At 44.0% G+C, this 18,929-nt stretch overlaps 1 protein-coding gene across 1 annotated transcript in view; it reads left to right on the top strand.

Annotated features, from left to right (window-relative positions):
• EXTL3 (exostosin like glycosyltransferase 3) overlaps nt 1-18,929 on the top strand; it is a 125,360-nt gene that overhangs the window by 497 nt on the left and 105,934 nt on the right. The window lies entirely within an intron of this gene.

Genomic DNA, 18,929 nt, shown 5'->3' with positions numbered 1-18,929 from the left:
GGGATCCCGAGTCCTCGCTGTTTCAGGGAGTTAGAGGCGTCTGTCTCGTGCCCGTCTCCGCCACCTTGTAACCACCAGGAGATAGCAATCCTGGGATCAAAGCCAGTAGGTGCCCTCAAATTCTTTTCCCCAGGACACTGCTTCCTAACGGTCCGTGCCGCCGCACCCCGGAGCTCCTCAGTACAGCTGACCCTCGTTTGGAGATCCCAGCTTTTCAAAAAAGCAAAGTTTGGCAGATAGAAAGAGCTGGAATATGCGGGCACCTGGGACAGCTTAAGCTTGTTGGAGGTCTGTCGTCCTCAGCCTGTTTCTTGGTCACACTACATGGCTCAACCCATTCGGTCTACTTTCTGTTACCCCAGTGCTCCCCTTGGTTAAAATGCCGATCTGAAGTAATTCCAATGTGAAACCTGCAAGTCTAAAGTGACTCCTCCTTTCCCCACTTCTAAAGGCTTAGAAAAGCACTTTAGTGCCCTGATCCCTAACTTCAGTGCAAAATAAATCATAGTTGTAAAGGTCTGTTTTTCTTTAAAACCCTCACCCAGTAAATATCATCTGGTTGATTTTACTTGTGAAATCCAAGCAGTTTCATTTATTGGTTAGTAATAAAGATCGTAACTCGGAAAACCATCTGAATGATATATTCTTCAGATGACTGTAATTAACCAAGTAGCTGATAATAAAAGGCAGATGGGAAATCAAGTAAGCTTGGGTCTAAAACATTTCTGCCTCTGAGAAGTTTGGAAAGATAAACTTTCCTTCTAAAAGTAGAAGGAACACAGATTTCCCCCCCCCTCCTTTTTTTTAAACTAGACAGACCTTTTATTTTGAAATAATCAAAACTAAGAAAGCTCTTTCAAACCGCTAGCACTTCACCTGTGTCCACTGAAGGAAAGACGGTAAGTCTAGGAGTTGTTAGGATTCTAAATCTTTAAGTAGAAATTCTTAATGATCCTTAACACCATGTGTGGGTACGTTCTTCCAGAAGAGTCAGTTCTCCATCAAATATAAAATTATGAATTTCTCATTATGTATCATATTTTCTATTTGGAAAATATTTTCCATATCTAGTATTAGATATTTGTGAGTGTATTTGTGAGTAAAATGATGCAAATCTTTAAAAGGTTAAAAGCAAGAAAAAAAATGGTCTTAGCTAGTCTACGTTAGTGATTCTCACCTGAGTTCCTCAGTTAGTGGCAATAAACCCTAGAGATAAAAATCAAAACCTGAGGAAACTTCCCTGGTGGTCCAATGGTTAAGAATCGACCTTGCAATGTAGGGGAGGCAAGTTTGATCCTTGGGGGAGCTACGATCCTACGTGCCCTGGAGTGACTAAACCTGAGCACCACAGCTACTGAACTCACTCGATGCAGCCAAATAAATAAATGTTTACAATTTAATAATAAAATCAAAAGTCATTAATAATTGCCAACACCTGTAAGAACTAGCGTGCACCATCTGAAGCTTAAAAGGAGCTGATTAACAGTGGCTCAGGTGGTAAAGCATTCCCCTACAGTGCAGGAGAGACAGGTTCGATCTCTGGGTTGGAAAGATCCCCTGGAGAAGGAAGTGGCAACCCACTCCAGTGTTATTGCCTGGGAAATCCGATGGACAGAAGGAGCCTGGAGGGCTATAGTCCATGAGGTTGCAGAGTCAATAACCTCAGATATGCAGATGATACCACTCTTATGGCAGAAAGCAAAGAAGAACTAAAGAGCCTCTTGATGAAAGTGAAAGAGGAGAGTGAAAAAGTTGGCTTAAAGCTCAACTTTCAGAAAACTAAGATCATGGCAAATATATGGGGAAACAGTGGGAGACTTTATTTTTTGGGGCTCCAAAATCACTGCAGATGGTGTCTGCAGCCATGAAATTAAAAGACATTCCTTGGAAGGAAAGTTATGACCAAGAATATTAGACATAATATTAAAATGCAGAGACATTACTTTGCCAACAAAGGTCCATCTAGTCAAGGCTATGGTTTTTCCAGTAGCCTTGTCTGGATGTGAGAATTAGACTATAAAGAAAGCTGAGCACCAAAGAATTGATGCTTTTGAACTGTGGTGTTGGAGAAGAGTCTTGAGAGTCCCTTGGACTGCAAGGAGATCCAACCAGTCCATCCTAAAGGAAATCAGTCCTGAATATTCATTGGAAGGACTGATGTTGAAGCTGAAACTCCTATACTTTGGCTACCTGATGCAAAGAGCTGACTCATTTGAAAAGACCCTGATGCTGGGAAAGATTGAGGGCAGGAGGAGAAGAGGATGACAGAGGATGAGATGGTTGGATGGCATCACCGACTCAATGGACATGGGTTTGGGTGGACTTCGGGAGTTGGTGATGGACAGGGAGGCCTGGTGTGCTGCAGTTCATGGGGTTGCAAAGAGTAGGACACGACTGAGCGACTAAACTGAGCTAAATGCCAGAGTGTTCTTACTGTTTTCACACACTGATGAGAAATAGCTTTGGGATGACTTCTTATCAGGAGTCGTGTCATCATGACTATGAATGTAGAGATCAGAATATTTTTCAGATGCTGGGAAAAGGAAAGCATCTCTCAGAACTGTGCAGACTCGAGGAATTCAAAAGTACCTTGAAAGTACCCTTTGGTTTCCATCCTTCATGGTGCCAATTTTTAAAAAATGCCCCATTTCATAGTAATACTAATTATTCTATAATAGTCATGTAGTACGAAACTACAGAAGCAGTTATTAACTCAAGAGTTAATCATATGTGAACGATTTCAACTTTCTTACAATAAAAATGCCACCCTGTTTTTATAGTCATCTATTTGTTCAGTAAACAGCCTGGCACTGTGCTAAGACCAGAAATGCAGAGATGCGTCATCTAAACCCCTGACTTTGAGGAGCTGATCTAGTTGGGGAAATCAACCCACAGACGGTTATAGTGAAGCGTGTGCTTGGCATGGTGATAGATCTCTGTTCTCAGTGCCATGGGCCCCGAATCTAGTCTGGTAGAGTCAGAAAAGTTCTGGAAATGTCAGAAATTAGTAATTAAAGGATGACTGGCTTTAGCTAGGATTGGAGAAAGGGTGCTGTAGGTGGAGGGGACAAGCATTAAGAAGACCATGGGGGTGGGACTTCCCTGGTATTCCAGCAGCTAAGACTTGGTGCTCCCCATGCAGGGGACTAGGGTTTGATCCCTGGTCAGAGAACTAGATCCCACATGCCACAACTAAGAGTTTGCATGTGCCAACTGAAAATACTTACATGCCGCAACTAAGACCTGGTCCGGCCAAATAAATTAGGGGTTAAGTGGCAAGATCTGAGAAATAGACTGAAGAAAGAAAGGCCTGGCAAGGGTAAAGGGTAAAAACCTAAGTGGGAGGGGCAGGAACCTGTCTGCTTTAGAGAGTTCACTCTGAATCTGTGGTGGAGGAGGGACTCAAGGGCAGGAGGCTGGAGCAAAAGAAAGAAATGAGGAGAGCTTAGCGTCTGTAGAATGCATGACCCTCTCCAGCTCTGTCATCTGTTACTTTGGTTTTCACAACCACCCTTTGCAGCAGTAGGGTGAGATTCACATCTTCATTTTCTTTTCTTTTTATTTTTAAAAATATTTATTTGGCTATATGAATTCTTAGTTGCAGCTTGAGAATTCTTAGTTGAGGCATGTGGGATCTAGTTCCCGGACCGGGGATTGAACCCAGGCCCTCTGCATTTCAAGCACAGAGTCTTAGCCACTGAAACCACCAGGGAAGTCCCTACATCTTCATTTTCTAAATTCTTACCTCACTGCTTTGTGCCTCATCCCTGACCCTTATTTAAAAAAAACCTGTAAATTAAGTATTATTGACCCACTTTACAGAAGCAGATACTGAAGCAGAGTCAGGCTCAGACCCAGGTCCAGGGTGGAAAGCAGGACTTATTCCAAACAACAGGTGGGTCCTTCTCCTGTAGAAAATGAGGCAAGATAACCTTCTGGGCAGATCTGCACCTGGGTGACATCTCTCAGGAATCAGCTTGGGGAAAGGACTGCCGTGCCCAGCTCCTTCAGTGCTTCCGTCTCTGCATTTAAAAGTCCTGTTGAACAAAACAGTGTGGTGGTTCCTCAAAACAATAAATGTAGAATTACCATGTGATCCAGCAATTCCACTTCTGGGCGTACACCCAAAAGAAGTGAATGCAGGGACTTGGATACTTGTACCCTTGTGTTCATAGCAGCGTTATTCACAATAGTCAAAAGGTGGGAACGACTCAGGTGTCCATTGATAGAAGAATGGGTAAACAAAATGTGGCCTGTACCTACAGTGAAGCGTTATTCAGTCTTACAAGGAAGGAAATTCTGACACAGGTTACAACATGGATTAACTTTGAGGACATCATGTTCAGTGCATTAGGCCAATCACAAAAGGGAGAATACCGTGTGATGCTACTTAGACAGTCAGGCTCATAGAGACAGAAAGTGGAATGGTGGTTGCCAGGACAGGCGGAGTGGGGATGGGAAGTTGCTATTTAATGGGTAGAGAGTTTCAGTTTGGGAAGATGGAAACAGTTCTGGCGATGGATGGTGGTGATGGCTGCACGGCAATGTGAATGTACTTAATGACTCTGAACCGTCCATTTAAAAACGATGCAATGGTCAATTGTACGTGTATTTTGCAAAAAAAAATTAAAAAGTCTCATTGAGCAAGTGACTTGCCCAGAGTCACTGAACAAAGCAAAAACATGGCCTCTGCCAAACAGTCATGCCTTGTCATTATAAGGAAGCTCTTTGGGCAGGCGGAGGTGTGACCTGGCTTTCTTTTTAAGCAGAAAGAGAAATCAAGTTTTGCATTGTTATCACGCTTATTGCAGCAAATTCGTAGGACTCCAATCCTTGAAGAAATCTGGGTGCTTAGAACTTGGGGTTTGCTTGCTGGCTTTGTCTAGGTATCAAGGTGGGGAGGCGGTGATAAATAGAGTTTGTCGGTTGATTCGTTCATTCGATGTTGAATATTTGACGGCCTTCGTTGTGTCAGAATCCCTCTCCAGCTTCCCACGTTTCTGTCTAGCAGTCAACATCTGCCAGCTCTATTCTTGGTGCTCTGCCAGTTTCCCTTGGACATAAAGTCCTAAGTTACATAAACCTTCATTGATTCCTGGAAAGGTCAATAGGGGAACGGGTAGAGCTGGAGGGGAGGTGATTTGAGGTGAAATGGGAGGTTCCAGATGCCTAGGAGAGTTGCGATTCCAATGAAGAGGCTGCTCAGCCCTAGATGAGTATCCTGAGGTGTGTCCAGGGGCTGCAGATGCAGAAGCAGTGAGTCCAGCTCATGGGCCTCGCCCCTGGTGCAGGCCAAGTGTGGGCATTGCCTGTGTATTGCTGGTTTACAATGTTGTGCTAATTTCTGCTTTATAGCAAGGTGACTCAGTTACACACACTCAGTCGTGTCCAACTCTTTGTGACACCGTGAACTGTAGCCCACCAGGCTCCTCTGTCCTTAGAATTCTCCAGGCAATACTACTGGAGTGGGTTGCCATTTCCTTCTCCAGGGGATCTTCCTGGCCCAAGGATTGAGCCCAGGTCTCCTGGCATTGGCAGGTCAGGCAGATTCTTCCCCATCTGCCCCGCCAGGGAAGCCCAGTTGCACACACATATACATTCTTTTTTAATACTCTTTTCCATTATGGTTTACCCCAGGAGATTAGATATAGTTCCCTGTGCTATATAGTAGGAGCTTTCTGTCTATCCATTCTAAATGTAATAGTTTGCATCTGCTAACCCCAAACTCCTAGTTCCTCCTCCTCCCTCCCCTGACCCTTGGCAACCACAAATCTGTTCTCTGTGTATGTGAGTCTATTTCTGCTTTGTAGCTAGACTACAAAGTTCATTTGTGCCATAGTTTAGATTTCACATATAAGTGGTATCATATGGTATTTATCTTTTTCTTTCTGCCTTACTTCACTTCATATGATAATCTCTAGGTCCATCTGTGTTGTTGTAAATGGCATTATTTTTTCCTTTTTATGGCTGAGTGGTATTCCACTGTATCTGTGTACCACATTTTCTTTATCCATTCATCTATTGATAGACATTTATGTTGTTTTCATGTCTTGGCTATGGTGAACAGTGCTGCTATGAACACTGGGGTACATGTATCTTTTTAAATTATAATTTTATCTGTATATATGCCCAGGAGTGGGATTGCTGGATCCATACGGTGGTTATAGTTTTAGTTTTCTGAGGAACCTCCATCCTGTTTTCTGTAGTGATTGCACCAACTTACATTCTCACCAACAGTGTCCTTTTCTCCATACTCACTCCTGCGTTTGTTATTTGTAGGCTTTTTAGTGATGGCCGTTCTGACCAGTGTGAGGTAGTACCTCACTGTAGTTCTGATTTTCATTTCTTTGTTAGTGATGTTGAGCATCTTTTCATGTGCCTGTTGTGTGCTAAGTCACTTCAGTAGTGTCTGACTCTTTGCAACCCTATGGGCTATAAAGCCTACCAGGCTCCTCTGTCCATGGGATTCTCCAGGCAGGAACACTGGAGTGGATTGACATGCCCTCCTCCAGGGGATCTTCCCAACCCAGGATCGAACCTGCCTCTCTTACGTTTCCTGCACTGGGAGGTGGGTTAGCGCCACCTGGGAAGCCCATTGGTCATCTACATTTCAAACTCTTTGGAGAAATGTCTGTTAAGGTCTTCTGCTGATTTTTGGTGGATGGTTTGTCTTTTTGGTTGAGTTCTGTGAACTGTTTGTATACTTTGGAAATTAAGCCCTTGTCAGTCATGTTATTTATAAATATTTTCTCTTATTCTGTAGGTTCTCTTTTCTTTTTCTTTTATGGTTTTCCTTGCTGTGCAGAAGCTTGTAAGTTTGATTAGGTCCCATTTGTTAATTTTTGCTTTTATTACTGTTGCCTTGCCCTTGGGAGACTGACCTAAGACAGCAATGGCACAGTTTATGTTAGAGAAGGTTTTGCCTGAGCTCTCTGTTAGAAGTTTTACAGTATCATGCCTCATGCTGAAGTCTTTAAGCCATTTTGAGTTTCTTTTTTGTATGGTTTGAGGTTGTGTGCTAACCTCATGGACTTATATACAGATGTCCGATTTTCTAACACGCTTGCTGAAGAGACTGTCTTTTTCCCATTTTCTATTCTTGCCTCCTTTGTGGAAGATTAATTGACTGTAGGTGTGTGAGCTTATTTCTGGGTTCTCTATTCTGTTCCATTGATCTGTATGTCTGTTTTTTAAACCCAGTTCCATACTGTTTTGATTACCACAGCTTTGTAGTATTGTCTGAAGTCTGGGAGAGTTATGCCTCTTGCTTTGTTTTTTCATCAGGATTTGCTTTGGCAATTCTGGGTCTTTTATAGTACCGTGTAAAATTTCGATTATTTGCTTTAGTTCTGTGAAAAATATCATGGATAATTTGATAGAAATCACATTAAATCTGTAAATTGCTTTGAGTAGTATTGCCATTTTAACAATATTAATTCTTCCAGCCCAAGAGCATCATATATCTTTCCATTTCTTTGAATCCTCTTTAATTTCTTTTATTAATGTTTTCAAGTTCTCAGTGTATATGTCTTTCACCTCCTTGGTCAGCTTTATTCCTGGGTATTTTATTTTGGTGAGAGTTTAAAAGGTCTTGCTTTTTTTACATTCCCTTTCTGATATTTCATTGTTAGTATAAAGAAATGCAACCAATTTCTGAATGGTATTCTTGTGTCCTGCTACTTTGTCTAATTCAGTTTTTAGCTGTACTAGTTTTGTGTGGAGTCTTTAGGGTTTTCTGTATATAGTATGGTGTTGCCTGGAGTTTTAATGACTACATGGAGGATTAGAGTGATGCCCACAGCAGAAATCCCGAAAAAGTAGATCAAAAGAGCAATACGTGGAGACAGGCAATGGTACAAAAAGAGAGAGTGATGTGGAAGACAGTGCAATCTGGGGAAAAAAAGCCCAATGTTTATGGACTGACATCCTCATCTTGTGCCCCAAAGGATAAAGCCTGGTTGGCTATTCATAACTATGTGCATAAATGTCACTAGAGCCTATTAGAAAGTCCAGAGTGTTTGGTTCTGTCTGCTTCCAGGAGATTTGAGGTTAGAATACAAGGTAAAGCATAACTTTTTTTATTTATTAGAGGTATTTTTCTTTTGTCTATTTATTTTTTTCTGTTTGAGGGCGCTCTCTGGTTTCAGAGATCGGGGCTCCTCTCTAGTTACAGTGCTTGGGTTTCCCACTGCAGTGGCTTCTCATGCTGCTCAGCACGGGCTCTAGGGCACATGGGCTTCAGCAGCTGCAGCTTGCAGGCTTTAGAGCTCAGGTTCAGTAGCTGTGGTGCACTGGCTTAATTGTCCTGAGGCATGTGGGATCTTCCCAGATCAGGGTTCACACTGGTGTCCCCTGCACTGCAGAGCAGGTTCTTAACCACTGACCCACCAGGTTAGCCCAAAGCGCAGCTTTAAAAATAAGGCTCTGGGGTAGTTTAGTAAAACAAGCACTAGATTTGTAATGACGTGGGGAGGACGGGCACATCAGGAGAGGTAGGGTGCCTGACCTGTAGGAGACACACTGTCTGTCTGAGCCTTTTTTCAAAATATAAAATGAGAGTGGTCCTAGCAGCAAGGCGGAAGTAGGTCCTACTGGGCATCTGAGAGGAGATACTTTGGCACAGTGTTTGGTTTTACGTTTCTTAGAAGTCATGATATAAAGGAAACAGGTACAGTTACATCATTTTATTATTCTGGCAAGATAAAGTATACAGATTCCACTCTAGAGGAGACCATTTTTACCCTGGAACTAAACTCAGGGAAGGATTTACCTCACGGGTTCCCTGGAATACAGTCTCGAAGCTGTGGACAACATCTTCAATGACGTTTTGTGGTTAGCTCTGAAGATGTCATGCAGATGAATGGATTTTACCTTTGGTAGAATCCATCTGGAGTCAGCGCTGAGCATGGAAAGTATTTTCCTGTTATAATGCTGTAGCGGTGGGATTCCCGGACAGTCACTTTAAGGAAGTTCCCTAAGGATGAGTCATCAGAGGGGCCTGGAAAAGAGGGGCCTGATTGGACACCTGAGCAGGAAAAGATCTAATTGTCCTTTGAGCTTGGTCATTTGCACTGTTCTCATGAGGTAGAGGATCTCTTGGCAGGAAACCAGAGCCAAGTGGTCCAAGAGGCATTTAAGCTTTGAAGGAAGAATAGAAGGAGTCCTGTGCCAGTCTTGACACAAGATGGCAGGCTCTGAGGATCATCATTCCTGCTGCTGGTCAACTACCAAGCCAGTGGTTTTTACTTCTCATAAACTAAACAGGAGGTTGTGCTGTGGTGGAAAGGCATGGTCCTTGAAGTCAGATAAAGCTGCTTCAAATCCTAGCTCTGCTGCTTGCTGGCTATATGATTTCACAAACTCCTTTATTTTTCTGCTCTTCAATGGGCTACTAATATCTGCCTTGTATGAGTCGTTTTACTGATCACAGATAAGATGTATAAATAGTCATAAACAATGATAATAGTAGTTAGCAATTTTGTCAGTTATTATTATGTTTATTATCAAGATACCAATGTCATGTTTTTTCCAACTTAAAAAAAAAAAAATCCATAGTATCATTCAGGTTTTTCCAGTTCATTCCAATAATGACTGCCACTCCCCTCCCTCCTTTTTAAAAAGCAATTTATTTATTTCTTCAGGCCCCTCAAGCACATCTCTAGTTGTTCCGTGTGAGTTCAGTAGTTGTGGTGTGTGGAATCTCAGTTCCCCAAGAAGAGATCAAATCCACGTCCCCTGCGGTACGGGGCAAATTCCTAACCCCTGAGTTACCAGGAAGGTACATCCCAAACTTGCAACAGAGGTGCCTCTTGTCTATCTTTATCAGTTCAGTCGCTCAGTCGTGTCTGACTCTTTGAGACCCCATAGACTTCAACACGCCAGGCTTCCCTGTCCATCACCAATTCCCAGAGCTTGCTCAAATTCATGTCCATCGAGTCGGTGGTGCCATCCAACCATCTCATCCTCTGTCGTCCCCTTCTCCTCCTGCCTTCAATCTTCCCCAGCATCAGGGTCTTTTCCAATGAATCAGTTTTTCGCATCAGGTGGCCAAAGTATTGGAGTTTCAGTTTCAGCATCAGTCCTTCCAATGAATATTCAGGGCTGATTCCTTTAGGATGAACTGGTTGCTTCTTGACATGCATACAGATTTATCAGGAGGCAGGTCAGGTGGTCTGATATTCCCATCTCTTTCAGAATTTTCCAGAGTTTGTTGTGATCCACACAGTCAAAGACTTTGGCGTAATCAGTAAAGCAGAAATAGATGTTTTTCTGGAACTCTCTTGTTTTTTCTATGATCCAACAGATGTTGGTTTCTCTTCCTTTTCTAAATCCAGCTTGAATATCTGGAAGTTCTCAGTTCATGTACTGTTGAAGCCTCGCTTGGAGAATTTTGAGCATTACTTTACTAGTGTGTGAGATGAGTGCAATTATGCAATAGTTTGAGCAGTCTTTGGCATTGCCTTTCTTTGGATTTGGATTGAAGGCTGACCTTTTCCAGTCCTGTGGCCACTGGTGAGTTTTCCAAATTTGCTGGCATATTGAGTGCAGCACTTTCATAGCATCATCTTTTAGGATTTGAAATAACTCAGCTGGAATTCCATCACCTCCACTAGCTTTGTTCATGGTCATGCTTCCTAAGGCCCACTTGACTTCACACTGCAGAATATCTGGCTCTAGGTGAGTGATTAAACCATCGTGGTTATTTGGATCATTAATATCTTTTTTGTACAGTTCTTCTGTGTATTCTTGCTACCTCTTCTTGATATCTTTTGCTTCTGTTAGGTCCCTACCATTTCTGTCCTTTATTGAGCCCATCTTTGCATGAAATGTTCCCTTGGTATCTGATTTTCTTGGAGAGATCTCTAGTCTTTCCCATTCTATTGTTTTCCTCTATTTCTTTGCAGTGATCACTGAGGAAGGCTTTCTTATCTCTCCTTGCTGTTCTTTGGGCCTCTGCATTCAAATGGGTATATCTTTCCTTCTCTCCTTTGCCTTTGAGATAAGATTAGATTTGATTTGATTAATTCTTGTCTATAGTCACTGACAATAATGATGCTTACCTCTTTTTTTTTTTAAGTTTCCTCTTTTAAAAAAAATTATTTTTGGCTGTTCAGGGTCTTCATTGTTGTGCAGGCTTTTTCTAGTTGCAGAGAGTGGGGGGCTACTCTCTAGTTGAAATGGCTTCTTATTGTGGGGGCTGCTCTTGTTGCAGGAGTACCAGCTCTGGAGCACAGGCTTGATAGTTGTGGTGCACGGGCTTAGGTTCTCTGCAGCATGTGGAATCTCACTGGATTCCCTGGGCCACCAGGGAAGCGCTCATGTTTACCTCTGAGCAAGCATTATGCTGAGTGCTCTACAGACATGCTTTTATTTATTCTTCAAAGCAACTCTCTGCAGTACATACCACCTGTCACCCATAGGTGCTCAACGAATGTTATCCACTAGTATCACTAGGATCACTTTTAATAATAAACTGATGACGTGAAAGAGAAGAGGACATCTTTGCCATGGGAATCAGTGCCTTTAATGCACAGGGCAAATCTGGCCCATCGCCTGCTTTTATGCAGTTGGTACGCTAAGCATGGGTTTTACATACTTAAATGGCTGAAAAAAAATTAAAATAAGAATACTGTTTTATGATAGGGACTTCCCTCGTGGTCCAGTGGTTAGGACTTTGCCTTCCGATGCACGGGGTGCAAGTTCCATCCCTGGGCAGGAGGCTAAGATCCCACCTCCCTTGTGGCCCAAAACAACATAAAACAGAAGCAATATTGTAACAAATTACAATTAAGACTTTAAAAATGGTTCATCATCTAAAAATCTACATCGAAAGGCCACATCTTTAAAAATAAATAAATAAATAAATGAGAGCTTCCCCAGTGGCTGGTAAAGAATCCGCCTGCCAGTGCAGGAGACAGATTTGATCCCTGGTCCAGGAAGATCCCACATGTCTTGGAGCAACTAAGCCTGTGCACCCCAACTGCAGAGCCTGGGCACTAGAGCCAGTGGTCTGCAACAAGAGAAGCCTGCACACCGCAATGAAGAGCAGCCCCCGCTCACCGCAACTAGAGAAAAATCCCTGCAGCAGCAAAGACCCAGGACAGCCAAAAATAATTGCGTATGAAACAAATACATACACGATTTTTTAAAAATAATAGTATTTCATGAGAAAATTATATGAAAGTCAAATTTAAGTGAGAAATGGCAACCCACTCCAGTATTCTTGCCTAGAGAATCCTGTGGACAGAGGAGCCTGGTGGGCTGTGGTCTATGGGGTCGCATAGAGTTGGACACAACTGAAGTGACTTATCATGCATGCATGCGTTGGAGAAGGAAATGGCAACTCACTCCATATTCTTGCCTGGAGAATCCCAGGGATGGAGGAGCCTGGTGGGCTGCAGTCTATGGGGTCGCACAGAGTCGGACACGACTGAAGCGACTTAGCAGCAGCAGCAAATTTCAGTGTCCATAAATAAAGTTTAATTGGAACACAGCCAGGCCCTTTGGTTTACACATTGTTTACATCTGCTTTCCTGCTGGAGCATCAGGATTGAGTACCTATGACCGAGCCAGAGCTGAAACTGTTTACCCTGTGGCCCTTTACTGGAAGGGCCCTTTCCTGACCCCTGATTTAGAGCAAGACCTCCAGAGGCAGTTTCAGTGGAGAAGCTCAGTCAAGCTCAGTATAAGCCAGACTGCACGGGGTGAACATTAAGAAGGGGGACCCATCGGCCTCCTGTTTGCACGGGGGACAAAGGGACTACTGTTCTGTTCCGGTGCCAGCATGGATGGGTGGAGGAGGGAAAAGAGGGCTGGGGTCGAGCCCTCTGTGTACAAGTTCTAATCAGGAGCTGGAACTTTGTGAAGGAGCTAAGAAATCTGGGATCTGTGAACTGTTCATTTTTATGCTTTTTGCTGTTTGCTTTTTGTTTTGTATTTGTTTGCTTTTCCCTTTGTGCTTAGGGAAAATTCTTTTTCAACAATTCTAATCTTATCTAATCTAAGCCAAGGGAAAAAATGATTGATTCACACCTGGGCTGGGACAAAGTTCAAACTTAACTGCTCTTACGACCAGCCCAGACGCTGGTCCCTTCTCACTTGCGCAGGCTCATCTTCTGACCTCTCCCCACACCCTGTGTTCTGTAATGCAACCTACAGCCCCCGGAAGTAAGCCTGTTCCATCTCTCTCTCTCCCTTTTTTCTTTTTTATGTTCTGCTATTCCCTCTGCTTCTCACTCTTCCACACATTCCCTGACTGGAGAAATCCTCATCTTTCGAGACCCTGCTGAAATGTCACCTCCTCCAGGAAGCCTTCCTGACTCTGCCCATCCTGGAAGAGAGGATAACATCCACCTTTTGGCCTCCTTTGCCTCCGATCACAGCACCTGTCACTCTGTATTGGCATTGTTCCTGAGTCTATGCCTCCTTCAAGGTTAGGAATGAGGTAATCTTAGCTTGTCACCTTGCTTCTAGCACATGGTAACCTAGACATGTAAAAGCTGAGGAGAGTCAGAGTGCTCTGAAGGGCCAGGAGGTAAGAACTTTCCAGCTTAAGAACCTGGAAATGTTAGGTCAGAAATGGGGTAGATAGGGACTCCCCTGGTGGTCCAGTGGTTAAGAATCTCTGTTGCATTGCAGGGGGTACAGGTTCAATCCCTGGTTAGGGAACTAAGATCCTACCTCCCACAGGGCAACTAAGCCGCATGCCATAACTAAGGAGTCTGTGCGCTACAATGAGAGATCCCACATGCCACAACTAAGACCCAACGAAGCCAAATGAATAAACAAACAAATATTAAAAAAAAATAAGACAAATGTGGCAGAAATGAAAACCAGGCAAGGAAGACCTTGGAGAGCAAAGTGCTGCCTGGTTTTTTTTGGTTGGATGATTTTTCTTTATAAAGAATATTGAATAATTTAGTAGGAAATCACCTCAACTCTGAAAGACAAAAAAAAAAAAAAAAACCCAAAACACTATTCAGAGTGTTTACATCATACCTGTCTGAAGACAGAGGTTATTGTGATTCAGAAAAGGCATTTCAGGAGGGGCTGAGACAAATATGGTCCAAAAACTTTGTTGAGATGAAACTAAATATAAGAAAATTTGAAATTATAAATGACTAATGTGATCCGTAGAGGAGGCCTTCAAATACAGTTATCTCACATGAGCTCTTATCATTCTCAACTGAAACTTTTGTCTTGATACTGGAAAGGACCTTATCTAGTGGCCTCTTGGTATTTGGTATTTGTTCAAGGCAGTGGTTGTATCTGGTCTTAACAGCATTGTTCCGGTCACTTTGATTCCGTGATTAGATAGTCACTGAGATCTCAAGACCTTTATTTTGCGAGCACAGTTTGTGTTTTAGACCCAGATTCATTATCATATTCCAGCCTGCTGAATCTTATCGGCCACTCCTCACTCTGTCATTTTGTGAGAATTGCCTGTGGTTTCTCTCCACCAGATTGGCCGTTTACTCTGCAGAAAAGCTGCGGATCCTATCAGCAAACTGAAAATTTCCTCTTTTAGGTCAATGATGAAAACTATCCCAGTACACCCTAACATTTTTTAATGTATGAAAGAGGACGTTTATAAATCAGTTGCCTCAGTATAAGCCAATACTCACTTTCAGATTCCATCCTTTCCTTGATGTACCCAATTTGGGGGAAACCACTCCATTGTTTGGTGTTTGTTTGGTCACCGAGTCATTTCTGACTTTTTGCAACCCCACGGACTGCAGCTTACCAGGCTCACCTGGCCTCCACTATCCCCCGGAGTTTGCGCAAACCCCTGTCCATCGAGTTGGTGATGCCATCCAACCATCTCGTCTTCTGTCATCCCCTTCTCCTGCCTTTAACCTTTCCCAGCATCAGGGTCTTTTCCAATGAGTCAGCTCTTTGCATCAGGTGGCCATAGTATTGGAGCTTCAGCATCAGTCCTTCCAGTGAATACTCAGGGTTGATTACCTTTAGGATTGACTGGTTTGATCTCTTTAGAGTCCAAGGGACTCTCAAGAGTCTACTCTAGCACCACAATTTGAAAGCATCAATTCTTCGGCACTCAGCCTTCTTTGTCGTCTAAACCCTTATGCACCTAAACCCAACTCTCACATCCATACATGACAACTGGAAAAACCATAGCTTTGACTATGTGGACCTTTGTTGGCGAAGTGATGTCTCTGCTTTTTAATACACTGTCTGGGTTTGTGATAGCTTTCCTTCTGAGGAGCAATGTTAACTGGTTTCTGCCATCCAGTGGGTCCTCATAGCTTCCAGTCAGTTCTTTTGTGTTTTCCTAGTCTCTTTCTCTCACTAGGGCTTCCCAGGAGGCACTAGTGGTAAAGAACCCGCCTGCCAGTGCAAGAGACATGAGACTCCGGTTTGATCCCTGGCTTGGGAAGATTCCCTGGAGAAGGAAATGGCAACCCCCTCCAGTATTCTTGCCTGGGAAATCCCATGGACAGAGGAGCTACAGTGGGCTACAGTCCATGGGGTTGCAAAGAGTTGGACACGACTGAAGTGGCTTAGCACACACTCATAATCTCTCTCCTCCACGGTAAAGTTTCAGACGGCCTGCATTCTCCTTAAGCTTCCAGCCCTACCCTTCCTCCTACCCCGCCCCCATTCTCCTCCTCAGCAAAGGATCCTGCTGGCTACTCTGTGGAGAACATGGACGCTCTCAGACTGTCATGCCATCTAGTTCCTGCTGCTACGCCAGGACGTCTAGTTAATTCCTCCCACTTCCTTCTGTCTATTTCCAGTGAAGAGATGCTCCTCCCTTGAATTGGGGCCAACCTCTAAGTCTGTGTCTCGGCCTGAGCTCTGCACCTTCTCTCTCCCCCCTCCTCAGGGTCTCCCCCAGCTGACTGTCCCCCTTCCTGCATCCTCCCTGGTAGCCTTTACACATTCTCCCACCTCATCCATCTGAAAGCATCTCCTTCGCCATCCCTCCCCTTGGCAATTCAACGCCTCGACTTAGAATTGTTTCTGTTCTGCTTCCTCACCTCAGCCCCTCACCCCTTCAGTCTGGATTGTACCCCCATCCCTCCACTGATACTGTCCTCACTGAGGTCACCAGCTCCTGCCTTGTGACTAAACCCAACATGGATGTCTAGGTCCTTGTCTGCCATCTCTCTCTAGAGCATTCAGCTTTACCAGCCACATGCTTCTCTGAGAGCTTCTCTTCTGCCCGATTTTCTGGGCTCCTCCTTTCCTCTCTCTCCCTGGACTCATCTTCCTGTGCTGCTTCTTCAGTGGTGGTTCTACGCTGGTCTCTCTGCTCCTATTGTCCCCTCTCTTCCCTGAATTCTTTTGGTTTACAAGCCACAGATCCCAACTCAGATTGAATTAACCAACCAACTAAAACACTACCATCACCAAAAAATCAAAAGGGAAATTAATTGATTCGTGTGTCCAAAACATCCAGTCATAGATCTGGAGAAGACTCTCGAGAGTCGCTTGGACAGCAAGGAGATCAAACCAGTCAATCCTAAAGGAAATCAACCCTGAATATTCACTGGAAGGACTGATGTGGAAGCTCCAATACTTCATCTGATGCAAAGAACTGACTCACTGGAAAAGCCCCTGATGCTGGGAAAGATTGAGGACAGGAGAAGGGGACGACAGAGGATGAGATGGTTGGATGGCATCACTGAATTGATGGACAAGAGTGAGCAAACTCAGCGAGTTAGTGATGGACAGAGAAGCCTGGTGTGCTGCAGTTCATGGGGTCGCAGAGTCGGACACGACTGAGTGAACAACAAGGAGATCTGGGATAGCCGGTCCACAGGCATAAAATAAGGACATCACAACAGCTTCACCGTCTCTGCCTTAGTTTCGTTTTCCTCTGTGTTGGTTCCGTTCTCAGGCAGCTTCTTTCTAAAAGACGGCATGACGCCTACCAGCAACTCCTGGCTTATATCCAATTCTCTTAGGAAATACAATGGAAAATTTTCTACCCAGGTTCTTAGGCTGGGAGTCTGGGAATCATTTCTGACTCCTGTTCCCCCACATCTTAGTCGCCAAGTCCTGTTCCACCTTCTTAATCCTCATTGTTTAGTCACTCAGTCATGTCCGACTCTTTGCGACCCCATGGACTGTAGCCCACCAGGCTTCTCTCTCCGTGGGATTTCCCAGGCAAGAATACTGGAGTGGGTTGCCAATTCCTTCTCGATGGGCTCTTCCCGACCCAGGAATCAAACTGGCATCTCCTGCATTGGCAGGGGGATTCTTTTTCACTGATCCCCTTGAGAAGGCCCCATCCTTGCTGCCGGTGTTCTAGTTCCGGGTACCATTTTTCATTCAGATTCCTGCTGCAGCCTCCCTGTGATATTCTGCCTTGAGTCTTGTTGCCCTCCAGTCTGTTCTTCATCACAGCCAGGATCATCTTTTGAAAGTGTTATGTGATGCCCAGCCACAATAGATAGGAAGCTAAAGACAAAAGCCCTTGCTATGTTCTGGAAGGCCTTGCAAGAAATAGCTCCTGCCTGCTTCTCTTTGCACATTATACCTCATCCCAGGCAGTTCAGCTGCAGATGCCAGACTAGCCAACTCCCTCCCAGCTCTGCCTTTTCATACAGTGCTCCCCGCACCGTGACCATTTCCCCTCCTGAGACCGCCACCTAATGAGCCTCTTCTTATTCATGTAGACCTTGCATTTGATATAACTGTATTGAGAAAAATCCTTCCATACTGCGTATGTACTCTTTCTGCTAGAATATCCTCTTTTTTCCATCTTAGTGATTATCACACTTTATCCTCATTACTTGTTAAATCATCTGTACCCCTCAGCAGACTGTAAGGTCCGTGAAGGCAGATGTTTCTCTTGTTTTGTGGAATATCCCCAGCATTGCAGAGTAGAGACTTGATAAATATTTATGAAATTGTAAAATAAAATAGGATGTGATTTTACTAGGTGATCTTAGACTATACGTTGGTTTGTGAAGCTACTGGAAAGTCTAATGTCTACTGCTTTTCTTTTTTATATGCTTATTGCATGCTAAGTGGCTTCCATTATGTCCGACTCTTTGCGATGTCGTAGACTGTGCCGCTAGGCTCCTCTGTCCATGGGATTTTCCAGGCAAAAATACTGGAGTGGGTTGCCATTTCCCTCTCCAGGATATGCTTATTGGTCCTCTATTAAAAACAGTAGAGTTTGGCAATTTCCTGGCAGTCTAGTGGTTAGGACTCCGTGCTTCTAGGATGGAGGTGGCATGGGTTCGATTCCTGGTTGGGTAACTAAGATCTCACAATCTGCGCGGTGCAGCAAAAAGTTTTTTTAAAAGAAAAAGTAGAGCTTTAGGATTAAAGAGGATCTTAACAACCATCCTGCACTAATTCACTTCAATTGACAGATTAGGAAGTGGGAGCTCAGAGCAACCCTGTAACTTGTGCAGACCACGGGGATATTCATGGTGGCCTCACTGGACTTGAACTCAACTCCTGACTTTTAGTGCAGAGCAGCCTTCTCTTCATCATGATATTAGCACTTTTAACAGACTAGTGGAGTGCGATTTTTATATTATCGCACAGGAATCTGACCATCTATAGCCTCCCGTGTTTTCCTTGTGAAGATGTTCTTCGTTTGCCTGGTGGCTCAGATGTAAAGAATCTGCCTGCTGTGCAGTTTCCATCCCTGGATCAGGAAGATCCCCTGGAGAAGGGAATGGCAGCCCACTCCAGTATTCTTGCCTGAAGAATCCCATGGACAGAGGAGACTGGCAGGCCGCAGTCCATGGGGTCACATAGAGTCGGACATGACTGAGTGACTAACGCTTGCTGGTTCTGTACATCTTGGTGGATTCTGACACTTTATCAGGATGCAAATCTCCCTGGTCTGTAGATGCCCGAGAATCCTTTAGAGTTTGTTCTCTATGTCAGTGTGGTCCTCAACCCTTTTGGCATCAGGGACCAATTTTGTGGAAGAAAATTTT

Source organism: Muntiacus reevesi, chromosome 17, assembly GCF_963930625.1.
Source record: "Muntiacus reevesi chromosome 17, mMunRee1.1, whole genome shotgun sequence".
In the NCBI taxonomy this organism is placed as follows: Eukaryota; Metazoa; Chordata; class Mammalia; order Artiodactyla; family Cervidae; genus Muntiacus; species Muntiacus reevesi.
Note: the sequence above shows the minus strand (reverse complement) of the source record. Positions and strands in the feature narration are given on the sequence as shown.